At 37.4% G+C, this 19,418-nt stretch overlaps 1 protein-coding gene across 1 annotated transcript in view; it reads left to right on the top strand.

The window, feature by feature from the left end:
• dst (dystonin) overlaps nt 1-19,418 on the top strand; it is a 194,724-nt gene that overhangs the window by 37,425 nt on the left and 137,881 nt on the right. The window lies entirely within an intron of this gene.

The raw sequence follows: 19,418 nt of genomic DNA, 5'->3' as shown, positions 1-19,418 counted from the left end.
CTATTATGACATCACTGTTTAAAAAAAAAACTTGTTTTCTTTTGTTTAGACAAGAACAGTGACAATGGAGTTTTCAAATATCACCACCTTGGAGAGCGTTTTTTGAAAACCTCCATTTTCAGTGACTTAAAATGCAGACCAGAGGCCACAACGCAGACAAAAACCTCAGTTTTTAAAAATAATTGGATTCATGTGGATGGGGCCTGAGAAGCTTTCTGAAACTAGACATTTCAGCCATACTAGGCAGTATATCCTTAGCAATGTATTGTGTGGATCATGTCCTTGTACAATTTACATGTTTTTTTTTTCATACAGCATTAATGCTGAGCACATCCCCATCCTGCATTGACTGTGACTTGCTTCTTAAGATGGTGTAGCAGATTTGGGTTGTGGCTGATGACATGCTGTGTACTGTAAAGGTTGGAAACAGCAATCTTGGTTAAAAAAAGTGATTTTTCTCAGTTTCCTTGGTGTCTGCACTTGTTTTCTCACTCGCGCTGTTTCTCTCGTTGTTACATTCATGATGAAGCCAAGTGATAAACCTGTTAGAAGATTGGCTGTTTGCATAACATTCATAGCATGGTCTGTTAGGAAGGGATCTGATTGGCTGTTAAAAAACATGTGGGGGTGCGTGTTTGTGTTTCGTAAAGCCAAAAATATAGCATTTGTTATGTGTTTTCCTGGCAGTGTGAAACTATCGAATATACTGTCTGCCGTTTTGGTAACACTTTCTATGAAGCCTGTATTTATAAGCCTTTATATATTTGGTTATAACTTTTGGTAACTTGGTAATAATACCTTGTAAGCATCCTTACAAAGTAATAATGCCTCATAAGACTCTTAACACAAGTGTCACTATTCATTATAATGCCTTTTAAATGGATAATGGCCTGTGCATAATTACAAAACACCTATAAAATATATGAACAATTGTAAACTCATTAAAATGTTCCATCACTTTGTGCTTCAATTAATGTAATTGGTGGTTTACAATATTATTTATAAAAAAAAAGCAAAAACAACAACAAGGAATACATTTTAGGTAGTATGTTATACTTATAGGTAGTTTATAATTATGCACATTATCCATTTGAAAGGCATTTTAATGAATAGTGACACCTATAAGTTACAAAACAATCCATTATAGCTTATTATAAAAGCCATATGAGTTTTTTGTTGGAGTTTATATGCATGCTTACAAAGCTTTTTACCAAATTATAAAAGGTTATAACTGCAGCTATAACTGATGACACGTCTATCAGGATACATATTGTTATTTACTGCTGAGTTATATTGTGCTACTGAATACTACTAGTTCACAATGAATGCAAAAGGAACCAGATTTTAAAATCTACATCACAGAGGTTATTCTGGAGCCTTACTTCCTTGTCTTTTAATCCAGTGGACACTTTAATATCAACATTAGGTAACACAACCCTAATTCCTGTCCCTCAGTGTGTGGACCACAGTGATAAACGTCCTCTGTGAAAGACAAACCATAATCTTGTAGAAGGATTTTCACATGCCTGAAATGAAAAGCCTGGAGTGTGTGGTATGATGCCGGAAGGAGGGAACTGGTACAGTTACCGTGTAGTGGATATGACAGGAGACCCCAGTTTCACCCTAGAGATTATTTATAACCATGTCAATGCTGAACCCTTCATAAAACAACAGCAACTGTCTCACCAGATCAATGGCTGTCTCCATGCCCTGTTTCAAGACTGTATACTAAGTGCTCTGGCTGCTGAGGAGTGGAAATATATGGACAAAGATTTGTGCTTATACTACATTTTCATAAGTGCTGCAGTAACATCTTCTGCTCATCCACTTGATGTTGAAGCATTTCTGTGAGGATCTGATTGCATCCAGTCACAGGGACATTTGTGATGTATTGATTATACTTGTATACTGTCTTGTACTGATATTGGATGACTAATTTTGAATCATAAAAGCCACTCCAATAATTACACTCTGCAAAAATAATTACATTATGGACTTATCACACACTGTATGACCATTTCTTAATCATTTTTGCTGAACTCAATATTGCCCGTTGTGTTTACTTATATGTTAGATTCCATTAGAATTAAAGGAACAGTATGTCATATTATTACCATAACATTACAGGTTCAAAATCATTGTGTTGCTCAGCTGACCTGTAATAGGGAGAATAGAGCCTGTCATTGTTAATCTGGGCTCAGCACTACAGGAAACACACTAGATAACTTTTGGAGGATAGTACTACAATTCCCTTCCCCCCAATGATTTTAGTTCAGTGCTGTAAACATGAATAAACCTGGGGGGAAGAAGCAAATAAAACAAACCTTACTTTAATTCCTTACTTTAAGTGTTCCTTTAATGTCACTAATATTTTAGCCAGTTAATCTGTTCAGTTCCCTGCTTTTCCCTGATCCCTCTATTCTGGAGCTGTTATGTCGAATTTCTGGAAGCAGGCTTTATTTTATTTATGTTTTATTTATTATGTATTTAAATAATTTCACATCCAATATCTGAATTTCCTTAATAACTATAATTTTGCTAAAAATTCTTTGCTCTTTAAAGTGGTGTAATTGCATTATTATGCTATTATATTTTCATTATATCATTGGTATAACATTGTCTTAAAATGGCAATAATATTGTTCATTGCAATTACTTCTTATTATTACAATAAATCGGCCACAAAATATCACTATTGTGACAGGTCTAGTGCTCTCACAGTTCTGCTGCTTCACAGCCTAAAGCTTTTGGCCTAATACACTTCCAGCCATTGCTTGCCATTGACCTTGATGACCTTAAACCCATGTGCAGATGCCCCAGTGCATCCCATTACATTTTATGCCTTTCCAAGGGGGAATATACAGCAGTGTGTGCAGAAACGAACCTGTGTCAGCAATTGGTGCACCTTAAAATAAGAAGTTTCCACACCTGTTAAAAAAAAGGTCAGTGAAGCTGTGCGTGAGGAAAATATTTTCTTGCCCTTTAAGGTTATATTTTAAACTAAGACTTTGATTCTAAAGGAAACCGAACCAAAGCCCAGTGTTATGGTTTGGTCACTTATATGAGCCTCATTCTTCAGCATGATAATCCTGTTTATCTGATCATAGGTGAGTTATTCTTGTAATTTGAACTCCGTATGACTCTAATTATGGAGGTCATAATGAAGTCATTATTTTATCTATGACTATATGACATTTATTTCATTATTGTGCTGTCTAGTACCCAGCAAGTTAAAGTTCCTCCAGCGACTACTCTAGGAAAAGGGCGTTGCTTGTGCACAACTGTATTCATGTTGAGATAGTGTGTCTGTTTCACTGATTATGAAGGATATGTTAAAATTGTTACTGGATCCCAGTTCGGATCAAGTTCAGGCTTGATTTCTTTGTTATCATTCTCGTTTTATCAGGCATAGTGTGCATCTCAGGCATGCTTTCATCCTCTCAAACTGTCTTGGGACAACAAGCGGAGCTTTCATGATTGAAGACATTGAATTGCTATTTCTGTTTGTACCACCCTGATGATGTTGTAGCATCCTGTGCTCACTTCTGCCATCACAGTGGTTTATCATGTATGTGTTATAGCATTCATATAAAAATAATTTCACATTGATCACATTAAAGGTACACTATGTAATATTTTGAACTTTATATATTTAACTGAAATTACAGCTTAAAAATAATTTAGATGCTCCACTGAGCTGTTATATGGAGAACAGGGCCTATGTCATTGCTGTTCTTGGCTCAGCACTGCAGAAACTATACTATGTAATTTTTAAGGGAGGATAGGAAAATGGCACTTGATTTCAGGACAGTGCTATACAAGTGAATTACACTCTGCAGCGGTAGGGCAGCCCAGGAGCAAAAATACCAAATGCTACCTAGTGTTGCTTTAAAAGAATCCAAGGTAAGATTTGTAGGCTCCTGGTTTGCTCCTTATAATTTGGCTCCTGGACTCCACCTAGAGTTGCAGAGCATAAATCTCATTTAAAGCACTGTACTGAAATCAAGTGGGGCAGGGTAAGTTTCCTACCCTCCTCCAAAAGTTATAGTGCAGTTTCTACAGTGCTGAGTGCAGAGGTTCTGTTATTTCTATTACAGCTCAATGGAGCATCGCAATGATTTTGAAGATGAAAGCAAAAACCTTACATAGTGTTCCTTTAAAAGCAACATTGTCAAATTTGCAGAACAACAGTTCTCACAGCAAAACAAACTCCCCCTCCCAGGCCCCCTCCCCTACAGAAACTCATTTATAAGTCGAGCTGTCCAGTTTTGTAGCACTTTCAGTCTGTGTTTACTTTCATCCAGTTAGCAGTTTCGTGAATTTGGAGTCAGTTCCACTTTATCTAATCTGTAACAGCAGAAATAAGTAAATATTGCCCACCTGTAAAACAGAAATAGAGTAAAATCCTCATTTCTGTTGATGATTTTCAATGTTTAAAGGTCTCTCCACCTTCCAAACACCTCCAGATGCATTTTGGATGTAGACCCTTAGGTTTTTCCCCATTTTCAGAGCCAGGCATAAGTACAAACATTAGAGCTTTATCCAGTGTGCAGTTAAAACAAAGTGCTAGCAAATGGTGAGGAAACATTCACTGAATTTACCATCCCAGACATCACCTTTAGTGCAAATAGGTCTTTTTTGTTGTCAGATTTCTGATATCCGACACTATGAGCTCTTAAAGTCAGTGCTCATTTGGCACTTGACAGAGCAGCGAACTGGCTAGACCTGTCGAGCCCTGACAGTGATACTGCAGACAGCCTCTCAGCACAATTTGCTCAAGTGCCAATTTGACACATTTTCCCCTCCGTGGCTGGCTATTCTTTAAAATGTGGTCTGTAGTAGGGCTGAAAAAGTTATTCAGCATTATCAGAAATGTTAATTACCAAAATGTGTGTCAATTCTGTTTTCAAGCTTATAGCACCTTTAATGCTTGCACACCCCTCTCCTCTAGTACTGTTGTTCTCTTTAACAATTCTAAGAATAGGCCTGTCGCAATAACCTATTTCATGCCACAGATATAACAACAATATAATAGCATAATATTACAATTACACTCCATTAAAGTGTTAGCAATAAACTTTTAGCAAAAACATAATTATTAAACTATATAAATACAATGTAAATAAAATAAAAACACTGTTTTCATACAGATCTACATAACTGCTCAGGAACAGAGGAAACCAAAGGACAGACCAGAGGACCATGCTAAAATACTGGTGACATTCATTATCTAAATAAACCTGCTTGTAAACACAATTGATGTCAGCAACAAATATTGAGATGGTCCATATTTTGTATGATAAATTGATAATATTATTATTGTGACAGGCCTAGCTATGAAAATTTACACTTCACAAGCGGTCTTAGAAACAGAGGAACAGTGAAACAGTCAGTGCTGTCTCATCCCTCGACATCCACAGTTGAAGTGCTTTTGAACACGACTCTTAACCCCCAACTGCCACAGATGGGTTAAATCGGGTCTTCCCCAAAGCAGAGCTATTGTAGTGGGGACACAAAAAGGCAAATAAATGAAAGACATGATGCACTGCAGTCACTTGTAACTCCACTGCAAATGTGATTTGTCATTTTACTTTGTTTTGGTCAGTAAGTTGCAGTTTTGTATGAAATTCAGTGTTTAATACATAAAATGCATGTTTATAATGTTTACAGCATATGTGACTTACTGAACACAGCATTGCCTTCAATCACCTAAAAAACATCACCTACGACAAGCACTGTCATACTATAACATTCTGCAGCAGGACAGCAGTCAGAGCAGCAGATTGTGAACACTGAGATGTTCTGTTCCTCTTTAAATAATGCAGCAGTTACCTTATACAACATGTATGTCTTTATGTTAGGGCTGGACAATAATTCAATATCAATATATATCACAATTTAAAATATTTCAATAACAATGGTATGATTTTTTCATAGGGTTGGGGGTATAACTATAATACCGCGGTATTTAAAAATGTGGACGGTATCTCAAAATGAGGGCGGTATTTATGACGTGTGTGGTGTACTGTTTCAAATGTATGTTCTGTGTCTTTAAAATTCGGCTAAAATGTTAATGTGCATTTAAGAGAGCCACAGGGAGGGGGCGCTGTGGGAGCTCAATGACTGCTGATGTCACGGTCTGAAAACGGGTGGAGAAAAGCACAAGCCCAGCAGCCCACCGCGGTTGTAAATTTAGCGCTGAGTTTGGGTTAAATGAGAAAGGGAAAAGGCTGTAAACAGACAAAATACTCAGAAAATCCTTAACTCGGCTTTGTGCTCATAGGTATATGGCTTCATCCTCTAAATATGTGCGTTTTGAGCCTTTGCTGTGATGTGCTAAGCCACAAGTGCCCGTTAGCGCCGGCTGTGTTTCTAAACAGTACACAGTGTCTTATTTCGCTTATTTTCGAACATTTCGGTTCCTTCGGCACCGGTTGCTGAAATTTGCTCTCTCAGAAACGGTTTTTATCGTCAAGACTTGTGTCGGTGTGCACTATCGGGCTGTACTCAGCTATATTCACTCGACTTTGTGCTCACAGATAAAAGGCTCAGCGCAGTTTGACAGAGCACCCCCTCCACATGGAAATACCATGTATCGAGATAATATTTTGAGACGATATTACGGTATGAAAAATGTGGATACTGCCCATCCCTAATTATTAAACACATTTTCAATATTTCTATATACAATATTTACAACATCTGTCACTGACTGACTTTCATTACAGGGCATTGTCTTCAGTTTTTGCTATCACATGTCACTTAAAGTAGCTCCAGGTTTGTCTGTGTGCCAGATTTGTTTGAACAGTAATGAACTATTAAAAACTGAAGTAAGAAGAAAAAAAACAACTTCAGAATCAAATTAGTTATTATTAACTATAAATTGACATTTTCAATTTGGCAACCAGCACCAGGACTAGACAATGGAGGGGATACAATTAACACAAAGACAGACTTGTCCCAGAAAAAAAAGCAGTCACTTAAATTCAATTCACTATTAACAGCTTAAATAATATATACCTAAATATATAAAATAAAATTGTTGAAGGAACTAGCTAGTTTTTGACTGAGTGAGTGTGTGCTGTCCTGTGATGAACTGCCTTGCGTCCATTGACTCCTTCTTGGCTTCACGTCCACCAAGACCTTGATCAGGATGCAACTGTTCCAAATGTTGAATTAATTAGTCTTTTATGTTTTCTATTGCCCGTGTGGCCAAATTCAGATGGATTACTCAGCTTTCCCCTTAAGAACCAAATAAATACCCATTGTTCCTAATGGAAATAATTTTGATGATAGACCCGTTCACCAGGCACCATTCTTCACAACATCTGCAGGTAACCAACATCCAAGAATAAAAACGTATAAGTTAACTAAGTCTATGAGATGACTCAGTTGAACATTCGATCTCATAAACTTACATGTTACAAATGAACAGTGGTATATACATTGTAACAAACACTCAACAATCAGTGGATTGTTAGGGACGCCCACCTTGTGTCTACACTCATTATTCATTTTATCAGCTCCGCTGACCAAAGGAGTTACATGCATGCTTTTTGAATTAGAACAAAACTCACTTGGCATTTACTAAACAGCTTAACATTTTTTGGCCTCCTGATCCAGTCTGAGTACTTTAATGCTGACATCATTCTAATCCAATAAGCATTTGTATTTTATATATAATAAATCCACAATACAACCTGTGTAGGTCTGATAATTCTACAATCTGCATATTTAACTTTGTGAACAACATTTCTTATAAAAAATAAAATGATGCAATGTATGTGACTATTTATGAATAATGAGTTTGTGGTGGGTCTAGTATTGTATTTAGTATTAATACTATTGGATTAATCTGGTTATAGCTACAGGTTACTTCACATATACATCTATGAGGTCTTAACTGTTATGTACAGGGGTTGGACAATGAAACTGAAACACCTGGTTTTAGACCACAATAATTTATTAGTATGGTGTAGGGCCTCTATTTGGGAATGACATATACAAGTCTTGCACAGTGGTCAGAGGGATTTTAAGCCATTCTTCTTGCAGGATAGTGGCCAGGTCACTACGTGATGCTGGTGGAGGAAAACGTTTCCTGACTCGCTCCTCCAAAACAGCCCAAAGTGGCTCAATAATATTTAGATCTGGTGACTGTGCAGGCCATAGGAGATGTTCAACTACACTTTCATGTTCATCAAACCAGTTCAGTGGTCTTTCACCAGTTTTGCTGTGTGTACTGGTGCACTGTCATCCTGATACATGGCACAGCCTTCAGGACACCTTTGAACCATTGGATGCACATGGTCCTCCAGAATGGTTTGGAAGTCCTTGGCAGTGACGCGTCCATCTAGCACAAGTATTGGGCCAAGGGAATGCCATGATATGGCAGCCCAAACCATCACTGATCCACCCCCATGCTTCACTCTGGGCATACAACAGTCTGGGTGGTACACTTCTTTGGGCCTTCTCCACACCATAACTCTCCCGGATGTGGGGAAAACTGTAAAGGTGGACTCATCAGAGAACAATACATGTTTCACATTGTCCACAGCCAAAATTTGCACTCCTTGCACCATTGAAACCGACGTTTGGCATTGGCATGAGTGACCAAATGTTTGGCTATAGTAGCTGGCCGTGTATATTGACCCCGTGGAGCTCCCGACGGACAGTTCTGGTGGAAACAGGAGAGTTGAGGTGCACATTTAATTCTGCTGTGATTTGGGCAGCTGTGGTTTTATGGCTTTATTTAATATTAAGCACCCGAACATCCCTTTCAGACAGCTTCCTCTTGCGTCCACAGTTAATCCTGTTGGATGTGTTTTGTCCTTCTTGGTGGTATGCTGACATTACCCTGGATACCGTGGCTTTTGATACATCATAAAGACTTGCTGTCTTGGTCACAGATGCACCAGCAAGACGTGCACCAACAATTTGTCCTCTTTTGAACTCTGGTATGTCACCCATAATGTTGTGTGCATTGCAATATTTTGAGCAAAACTGTGCTCTTACCCTCTGCTAATTGAACCTTCTCACTCTGCTCTTACTGGTGCAATGTGCAATTAATGAAGACTGGCCACCAGGCTGGTCCAATTTAGCCATGAAACTTCACACACTAAAATGACAGGTGTTTCAGTTTCATTGTCCAACCCCTGTATATGCAGTGCTCTTTCTTATAATGCTTGTCTACAACATGTACGTACATGTACAGTAGCTTTCTCAATTCTCTTGGTTTTAAGCGCACTGCTAACAGCAGTTTAAACCAGAATTTATGGCAGAAAATTTTGGCAGTGCTTTTAGTTTAATCCCATTTGAGACTTGTGAAAGAAAAATTATGGGATTAGATTTTGTACTGGTGTCACGGTTGCATTCAGCTTGGAGTAAAGTGGCTGAAAAATTCAGAGCATAACTGCTCATTTAATATTTACAGATTCTGCACTCAGATATTTAATGGCTAGTTTGAATTCATTTGAAAGTCTGTGACAACTTTCTACACCGTTGATGTTTAGACTGATTTGTTAATTTTTATAATATTATTGGTAGAAGAAACAGTTGATTGGAAGTGGTTTGGATTTGAACATCCCTAATTCACAATTTGAAGTGTATGATATTAGGCCTAGCTTTATTAAGCACAGATGCATAGTGCATTTATTTTAAAGACACAAACTTTTATTTATTTACTTATTTTAAGCTCGTCTATAGCTTTCTGCTGAATTTTGCAACAATGCTGTGAAAACTGCAGTAATGAATAAGAGTTGTCTGTAACCACTTATCCATTTCGTGCTGATTGTTGGCGTACTTTATTTCCAAAAGGATATCATTGGTTTTTGGAATGGATATCTGGTTCTTTTGGCAGTCTTTATAAACAGCTGTGAAGTGTTTTATTGTTACTTTTTTCTCCAACTGTGTCTTTAACTATTTTATGTCTGTCAGGCAAGTGGAACCTATGGTGAAGTTACTTATAGCTTTTAATAGTAATGTATATAATAATAATAATAAAAATAATAATAATTAATTAAATTAAACAGTGGATTTATTTTACATTATCCTGGACACCATAATGTCTTCACTCTGTCAGTGAGAATATTTTGAGCTTCCTGTCACATCCTGATTTGCTTAAAGCAACGCTAGACCTGAATTGGTAGTTTTGCTCCTGGGCTACAGTCGTAGAGTGCAATTCACATTTTAAGCAATGTCCTGAAAGGATGAGGGAGAGGGAGGGAGGGGGTGGTTCCTTACCATTCTCCAAAAGTTGCATAGTATAGTTCCTGCAGTGCTGAGCCCAGAGTAACAGTGACAGAGACTCTGTTCTCCCTATTACAGTTCAGTGAATCATCACAGTGATTTTGAACCTGTGATTTTAAGGCAAAAATACTACCAAGGGTTGCTTTAAAGGACAATTACATCATTTTTATTTAATTAATAATAAGGTAATCAGGGCGGCACGGTGGTGCAGCAGGTAGTGTCGCAGTTACACAGCTCCAGGGGCCTGGAGGTTGTGGGTTCGATTCCCACTCCGGGTGACTTTCTGTGAGGAGTTGGTGTGTTGTCCGCGTGGGTTTCCTCCGGGTGCTCCGGATAAGCGGTTACAGATAATGGATGGATAATGTAATCAGTCATTGTTTCAGAGGAACTAAATGACTGTAAAACAGTGCACAGTGGTGGGCTCTAACACACATTTTTGCAGAAAAGACATGGTATATTTATGCACGGCTTATTGGAGATATCGTTTTATGGTGTTTCCGAGGTAAAATATTTTGAAAATATGTTAACGGTGGGGAGAGATACACTAGAAGGCCAAAAGTTTGTGTACACAGGTAATGAAAGTCCGATATTCTTGGAAGGCTTTCCAAGTACTGATATTAGCCTATGTATTTAAAATCAATTAACAGAACGAATCCACACACCAGAGCTGGGAGGCTTTATGTTCCTTTAGCCAGTACTCTGCATTGAACATGGTGTCCTTAGCTTCTTGTGTGACGCCCAATTCTTTTTTCAGTGTATTTCTATTGAGATTATACAAACTCTGGGTGTACAGTTAAATGCCAGTGCCCATAAGGCGTGCACCTTCATGTAGCTGAACTAATTAAAAGGAGTATCCACACATGTTTGGACATATCGTTTGTACTGATATCAGCCTTACATATAAAACTCAGAAGACCTGTAGGCTCGCTGGACAATTTGCATAGTGAAAAAATATATATACTGGGAGCAAGGCAGGAACACATATAGTGCAATATAATTATATATATATATATATATATATATATATATATATATATATATATTGCACTTTATATGTGTTCCTGCCTTGCTCCCAGTGATTCCAATAAAAAATAAATAAATAAAAAATATAAAAAAGTAACAACTTCATTTCCAAAATAGGTTGTGGCTTCACTAACCATGGTACGCTAGTTTGTGTGTGTGTGTTATTCACTGCCATGGATGGGTTAAATAAAGAGTCATAGTTTGTACTGCTGTGCATGATATTAAAATGACATTTAGTTTCGTAAACATACCTCTGTTCAAATTCTTTGTAGGGTGTCTAGGGGTGAGCGATATTACCCTAAAACTATATCATGATATTTTAGGGTATTTTGGCAATAACTGAATTACACTTTAATTAATTTAAGAAAACACTACTGCAACAAAATATATGTTATATTAACATTAATCATTAATTAATTCATTCATTCATTATCTGTTACCAATTATCTAGTTTAGGGTCGTGGTGGGTCCAGAGACTACGTGGAATCATTGGGCGCAAGGCGGGAATACACCCTGGAGGGGACGCCAGTCCTTCACAGGGCAACACACACACTCACACCTACGGACACTTTTGGGTCACCAATCCACCTACCAATGTGTATTTTTGGACTGTGGGAGGAAACCGGAGCACCATGAGGAAACCCACGCCTCCTCTGTGAGGAGTTTGGTGTGTTCTCCCTGTGTCCGCCTGGGTTTCCTCCGTGTGCTCCAGTTTCCTCCCATGGTTGAAAAAACACATGTAAGTAGGTGGATTGGCGACTCAAAAAAGTATACATAGGTGTGTGTGTGTGTGTGTGTGTGTGTGTATGTATGTGTCACCCTGTGAAGGACTGGCACCCCCTCCAGGGTGTGTTCCTGCCCTGCGCTTAGTGATTCCAGGTAGGCTCTGAACCCATTGCTATCCTGAACTGGATAAGCCGTTACAGACTATGAATACATGAATAATATTAAACAACCAGAGTGCACTAAATAACTCATGTAAAGAACGTGTGCAATATTGTGGGTAACATGACCTCATTGTGTAAACAAGTCTGAATTTGATGATTATCAGTATAATGAGGATTTTTTAATCGTTTTTACAAATTATGGCAAATGATACGAGCACAGACCTACCAGCATCTCATTTTAAATTTGATTATATTTACAAAATCCAATCAAGTTGATCACTGCAAATCTTTTTGTGCTTTTGTCTGTTAATCAAATCTTCAGGAGCATTAACAGATCACAGATCACTTGTCTTTAATTGTGTTACAGAAAATGTAAATGGGTGGTAAAAGGCTATTTCAGAACTTGATTAAAGTAAGTTGGCACTGAATGGCTGGATTAAAAAAGACTTTTGCCACTCTCCGATTAAAGACTGTGATAAGTTTCCTGAGAGGAGCTCAGGCTTCTGGAATTTATTGAGCCTAATGTGTTTATGATTAGAGCATTGTTTGCTTAATCATCATCATCATTACTATCTTATGGTTATCTTTGCTTTTGAGATTGACTTGTTTATGATCACAGAGACAGAATGCCGGTGCCAGTAAAACAGCTTCCAGGTGTTAGCATGGACTTTAAAAAAGGATCGGCTGTGAATAGAGCTGTGGAATTTATGAGCAGCTCTGACCTTTAGCTCCATTTAGTTTCATTTGATAAAAAGAAAGCTGCACTTATTTATTTTATTGCAGCATTGAGCAGTTTGTGGAGAATGTCCCAAGAATATAACTGAATTGTTTCCAGCCCTCAAGAGGGCACTATTCTCCCAAGATTAGACTCCTCATTCTCTGGAGAGGCCTTAAGATTCAGCTTCTGTGTATTTTGTCAGTAGATGATTTAATCTTTTACATATTGTTTAAACTTCATTTGCTTAGTCTGAGACTAAGAAACCTGGAGGCTACATGTAGTGCTCTCTCATAGTTTGTCTCTGTTGTAGTTGAAAACATTTTGAACCAAAAACAAAGCTGGACCAGATGAACTGGTTTCTCAGACAGATTTAACCTAGTCTTTAGTTCAGTTACAAGGATATATTCCTCTGGCAATTCTCTCTGGTTTAAAACTAGTCCAGAAAATATATCTCGTTTGTTTCTAATAGGATAGACTCAGGCTTGTGATAAAGAGCAGGTTAAACCTTCTGCTGCCCGTCTACTGCTGCCTCTTAGCAGATTCGGCTTTTCATTTGTTTAAACATGATCAGTGATTGCACAAGTCTTTTCTCTCTAATGTCCATGGCACAGTTCTTTTGGTTCATTTCACAGAGTGCACTGTAGTAAACATCCTCTCAGACATCATGTCTGATTTATCAGGTGGCCTTATGTAACAGTGCTTGCCTGCTTGTGCTAGTCATTAATGTGACTCATAAATTGACGCCTAGATTAAGAAATATTTTCAGACAAGATATTTCTATGTTACGATACAAAGCCATGGATGAAAGTATTGCTTTGGAATATACTCCTCTTCTCACCATGTCTAAAATAATTGATTTATTTAAAACCAGATTATGATTTTAAAGCCATCCTGCTAACCAATATTTTTTATTTTTTATTTTTTACAAATATGATGAACAGTTTTAAAATGTCACACTTCTTAAACACTCAAATAAATGATGTTAACTAATATATAAAATACAAAAACAGAAGCAACTGGTTGAACCTACTCAGAAATATTTGTGTTTTTTCTTTCTATTAATTGTTTTATTATTATTGTTGTTCATCAGTTCTCTTCTGTTAAATCATTTTAAGTATAGTGTATGATCCCTATGTTCTCATCTGGGTTTCTCATCTGCATTTTACATAAACAAGTCTGTCTGAGGCCATGTGTGAATTTTACAGAGTTTGAGGCAAGTGTGTGATGATCTACTCAGAGGTAGAACTTGTTTCATAACTTGTTTCATGTAGCTATTTTAGCGCTCAGACATTTTAAAGGGGATTCTTTTAAAATTATGGTCTAATAACCACATTTGACCAAAGGAGGCCCAGATTAAAATCATAATTATAGTTCTTTTGCAGCATCAACATTGAGAAGTTTCTTTGTCTTGGTGGAAATTCCCTGATTATATTTCTGTCTCAGGTAAACTCGAATGTTAATCTCAAGGTAAATCTGAGCACAATAAGAGATCACAGGAGACATGTAGGATTACTGGGTTTGTTAACTTAAGTAAAACCTACATTACTAAATACACAGTATAGTCATAGGTATATTCCAGAATTAATATTAATATGTAGTATTGATGTATAGACTACTTTATTGGTATTGGTATTGGTATTTTTACAGACAACTTTATTGAACTCCAGTAAGTAAATAAACTCTGGAACACAATAAAAATTGGCTTTGAACTAGGGGTGGGCGATATGAACCTAAAATAATATCACAATATTTCAATATACCATTCTTTGCGATAATTATATTCTTGACTATATAAAAAATAAACACTGAAAACTCAATAACGCACTGTTGAAACATAATCAATGTAATACTAATATTAATTATAATACATTAAATATGTATAATATATCAGTATTACATGGTTATATTAATTACAAAGTTTTATTTTACTGTAAAAAAAAGCAAAAAACATTTGCTTATTTTGTAAACTGTATCTTACCAAGATTCAAATTTTGTATAAAACAACATTTATTTTTTTATTTGTGTGTAAAATTGTGTTGGTTTCATACCTTTAAAGGTCCAACAGTTGTTTTATTCTCTAAAAGTACATTTACACTGTTTGTAGCTTTAGTGACAATAATGTACCTCTACCATACATTTTTTTCTGAGAGTGTATGTAAACACTGCTTTCATTCTCCCACTGATAAAACAGTCCAGAAGGTCAGTCAGTCAGTCAGTCAGTCTCCTCCTCCTGTGCTCCTCTGAAAGGTCCAGGCTGCAGGACACAGCCCCGTGTCTCTAACACTCTCCTGTTCCTATTGAGCTGTACAAGGAAGTGGAGTGCGTAGGCCTTGAGTAAACATTTGGCCATGTGGCGGAGCCTCTTGCTCACAGCATGATTCTGGAAAACCTGACCTGACTTGTTCTGTAGCGAAAGGAGTAATAGAGAAACTGAGTGAGAAGTTGCCTTGTAGGCATGTAGGCGGTAGTCAGTAGCAGCGTCTTTCGGAGCGTCCATGCGTTCACTACAGTGGCAGTGACAGATCATGCAGACGCCATGGAGTGCGTTTAAACCGGGGACGATGAAGTATCTGAAGAGCGACAGGGAGTTCAAGGCTCACATGGTGATGCTCATGTGCTGTATGGGTTAGTAAATCTCCTCCTCTTCCTCCTGTGCTGCTTCCTGCTCCTGCGCCACGTTTTCTATGTGACAGGTCGGCTTCCTGTGTTGTGGTTGTCTTTGATGTGTAGTATTGGCAGGTGATGAGGATTTTAATGGCATGTTGCTGTGGTTGTGGTTTTCTCTGAAGTGAGAAATGGTGAAGGATATCACGCTGTTTTATTATATGCAATGGTGCCAGCTTCAATATACATTTTCAGAAAAACTGTTGTTGTGATGTTACATTTTGCTGTCACTGTGGTGTTACCCTCAAGGGTACACCTTTAATACATTTAATTAGAGAACATAATTGTACCTTATTCTATTATAATTGCGGATTTTTAAAATTGTGTTGATTTCATACACCCATTTCACCTTCAGGACTTTCTTTTCTTTTACTGAGCTCTATTATGAAATCTTACAAATATTCAGCTCTCCTTCTGGAGAAGAGAATGTAATGTACCTTTAGGGAACACAACTGGACTTTAACACCAAGGTTGTACTTTTAAAGGTACATATAAATTGACCAATGATGTACCTCTAACGTACATTTTTACGAGAGTGTACATTGAATTTGTAATGATAAATAGACCATTAGAAATGGTTAAAAATGATTAAAATAACCAAGAGCTAAGTTCAAAGACGCAAGATTGTTACATGAACATTGGGATAGTGTGGATTTCATTTGTGTGTAGGTGTGAGTGTCTGGTGATGCCAGTATTGCTTTTGTTTTGGTTTAAAAAGAACCAGTATATTTTTTTCCTGCAGAATTTCAGCATAAAACTGCTATATTGGCATTGGAGATTGGTGACCCATTCATATCCCTATCACTGCAAAGAATTCAAGCTTGGTTAGTTTCACTGTATTGCACTTTAACTTATTAACACCTCCATGATTGAATTATTCATTCAATTCATTGAATTATTAGCTCACTGAGCAGTGACGCTGATGAATGGAGAGTGGTCAGTGTGGCTGCAACAAAGAAAATGTGTGAAAATGCACACACTACAGATGACTGTGTAGCCGTTAAATATATTGCAGTCTTTCTGATTATCACTATTTAAATAATACTTTATCTACATTGGCTCTGATACCATATACAAGAGTCTCCATATCCCCATTCTAAAACTGGGACACTGGTCCTTCTGTGTCTGAGGCATGGATGTGGGCAGTCGCCGTGGTTACGGGAAACAGAAAATACTGTGGTCAGGAACAGTATGTAATGGAACCAAATCCTCATGGAGTCTTTTCAATTTAGCTTTCTATAATTATCTGCACTCTCCTCTGAGAATATGAATCGTATTGCACTGAATATGAGTTCCTGATGTTTTAATGTAAAATGGGATTTCAAGTATCAGACCATCCTTGAAGAACAAAATTAAGATCATTAAACAGTGTAGACCCTGTTAAGTAGTAGTTAGACTGTGTTGAGAAACCTTGTACAATCTGGACAAGCTGGCTATCGTACACTAGCTGCAGTTGACCTTGTAAATAAAAAATACAAGTCATCATCATCATCATGTGACTCAGATCGCAATAATTTGCATTAAATTAAAGTGTAAAATACACTATATGGCCTTATGTACTAGAAAACTCTTCCTTATTTTTGAATTGTGTTTCTTCCAGTCCCAATGCCACACTGAGTGGAGAGCAATGGAAATACGTTCTGTAATGCTTCGTACCATACGAAGACATTTTGGACAATTGCATGCTTCCAACATATGGGATGAACTAGATCAGAGATTGCAAGCCAGGTCCTCTCTTCATCATCCCTGCCTGACCTCACAAATGCTCTTCTGGATGAATGTGCAAAAATTCACACTGACACACTCCCAAGATCTTTCCAGGAAGTTTTCTCAGAAGAGTGGAAGCTGCTATAGCTGCAAACGGAAGACCAACTACATACTGATGTCTAGGGATTTCATAAAATGGGATGTCATAAAAGCTCCTGTGGGTGTATTAGTATGTTGTCCATATAGGCAAATTTTTCTGTAAATAAATGTTTAAGAAACATTGCTGCACCCTGGAATCCTATAAAATTCATTAAACAAGACTTATGCAAGAGAGAGAGAAACAGAGAGAGCACTGTCCTGGTTAAAATTATGCCACAAGGACGTAAACGCATGACATTAGTGCTAGGCGATATGAATGCAAATTTTCTTTAGTACGAACTGCTCGAGTCTTTCTGTTGGCCTCTGTGTTTAGGTTGCTTTCATGTGGCAGATAGGGGCAGAATCACCTGACTACAGAGTGGTAGCATGGTTTTAAAGGGACAGTACATGAACGTACAGTGGGAACATAACAGGATAAAAATAATCGATATTATCGATATAGACAAGATTTTGGTTAGAAGTTCTGAATGTCAATTTCAAATAATTCTTGATTAAATGCACATGACATATTTTTTTTTCAATAACACTTTATAATAAAAGTAAATAATTGATTATACTTAAGACAGTATTATGCCCTATTAAATGTTTAGGTAATGTCACAATTATTCATTAAGTAAAGATAATAAACAAGAACTAGCATTAACTAGCATTCTTTTAGGATTTTATAAACTCCTAAAATAATGTTTGTTTTTGTTTCTGTCATTACTAAGTGATTAACTGTGACTTTGCTTAGTCATTTAGTAATGCTTCTTACTGTCTTTAAGTACCATTAATTATTGTACCTTGATTGTAAAGTGTTGAAAAATATAGGAATACAGCTTTGGGATTTTTCACTAATATTTCTAATCAAGGGTTGCACTGTGGCGCAGCAGGTAGTGTCGCAGTCACACAGCTCCAGGAGCCTGGAGGTTGTGGGTTTGATTCCTGCTCCGGGTGACTGTCTGTGAGGAATTGGTGTGTTCTCCCCGTTGCTCCGGTTTCCTCCCACAGTCCAAAAACACACGTTGCAGGTGGATTGGCGACTCAAAAGTGTCTGTAGGTGTGAATGTGTGTGTGTGTCTGTGTTGCCCTGTGAAGGACTGGCACCCCCTCCAGGGTGTGTTCCTGCCTTGTGCCCAATGATTCCAGGTAGGCTCTGGACCCACCGCGACCCTGAATTGGATAAACGGTTACAGATAATGAATGAATGAATGAATTTCTAATCAAAACACACTTAAAAATGATGGTTCTACAAGGGTTCTTTATTAAAGGGAATGGTTACATATAGAACCCTGAACACTTAAAAACCCTTGCATGATCTTTGCATAGTAAATGGCTTCTTCAGATTGATGGAAAATGTGCTCAGATGGTTCTATATACCACTCTTTAGAAAGGGTTCTATATGGCACCAAAATGGTTCTTCTGTTGTAACAAGCTTGATGTTGTAACGATAGAACCACTTTTTGGTGCAATACAGAACCCTTCTCTAAAAGGTGCTATACAGAACTTTCTATAGCACATCCTCCATTAAGTTGAAGAACTCCTTCATGGTGCAAAGATCATGAAAAATGTTCTTTAATTTTTCACGGTTCTATGTAGAATTATTTGCTTCAATAAAGAACCATTGTAGAACCATCATTTTTAGGAGTGTATACAAAACATTGTACAAGGGTCATGACACAACTCATTCATTTATTGTCCAGTTGAAATGGCTCTGAAATAATTTCTTTGTGTCTGGAAAAAAACAGCAGAAACCTATACATTACTGAAGATAACCCAGCAACCCAATAAGACTTAAAACAATACAATTTCAAAGTTTGGTCTCAGAAATTGGTTGCATTGCAGCTTCTCACAAACCATCTAAGTAATTTTAAACTTATTTATTTATGTTATGAGGACCAGGGTCCTGGTGTCTTCTCCCAGGAGAAGGATGGACAGGAATGTTTATTTGTGTTTGTGGTGCTGAGAGTCTTGGTGTTCTTACAGGTCTTGCATGTTTGTTAGGAGCTTGTTTTTTCTATTGATTTTACATTTTGT

The sequence above is a fragment of the Hoplias malabaricus genome, chromosome 8, assembly GCF_029633855.1.
Source record: "Hoplias malabaricus isolate fHopMal1 chromosome 8, fHopMal1.hap1, whole genome shotgun sequence".
Lineage (NCBI taxonomy): Eukaryota > Metazoa > Chordata > Actinopteri > Characiformes > Erythrinidae > Hoplias > Hoplias malabaricus.
This window is presented reverse-complemented; position numbering and strand designations above follow the sequence as displayed.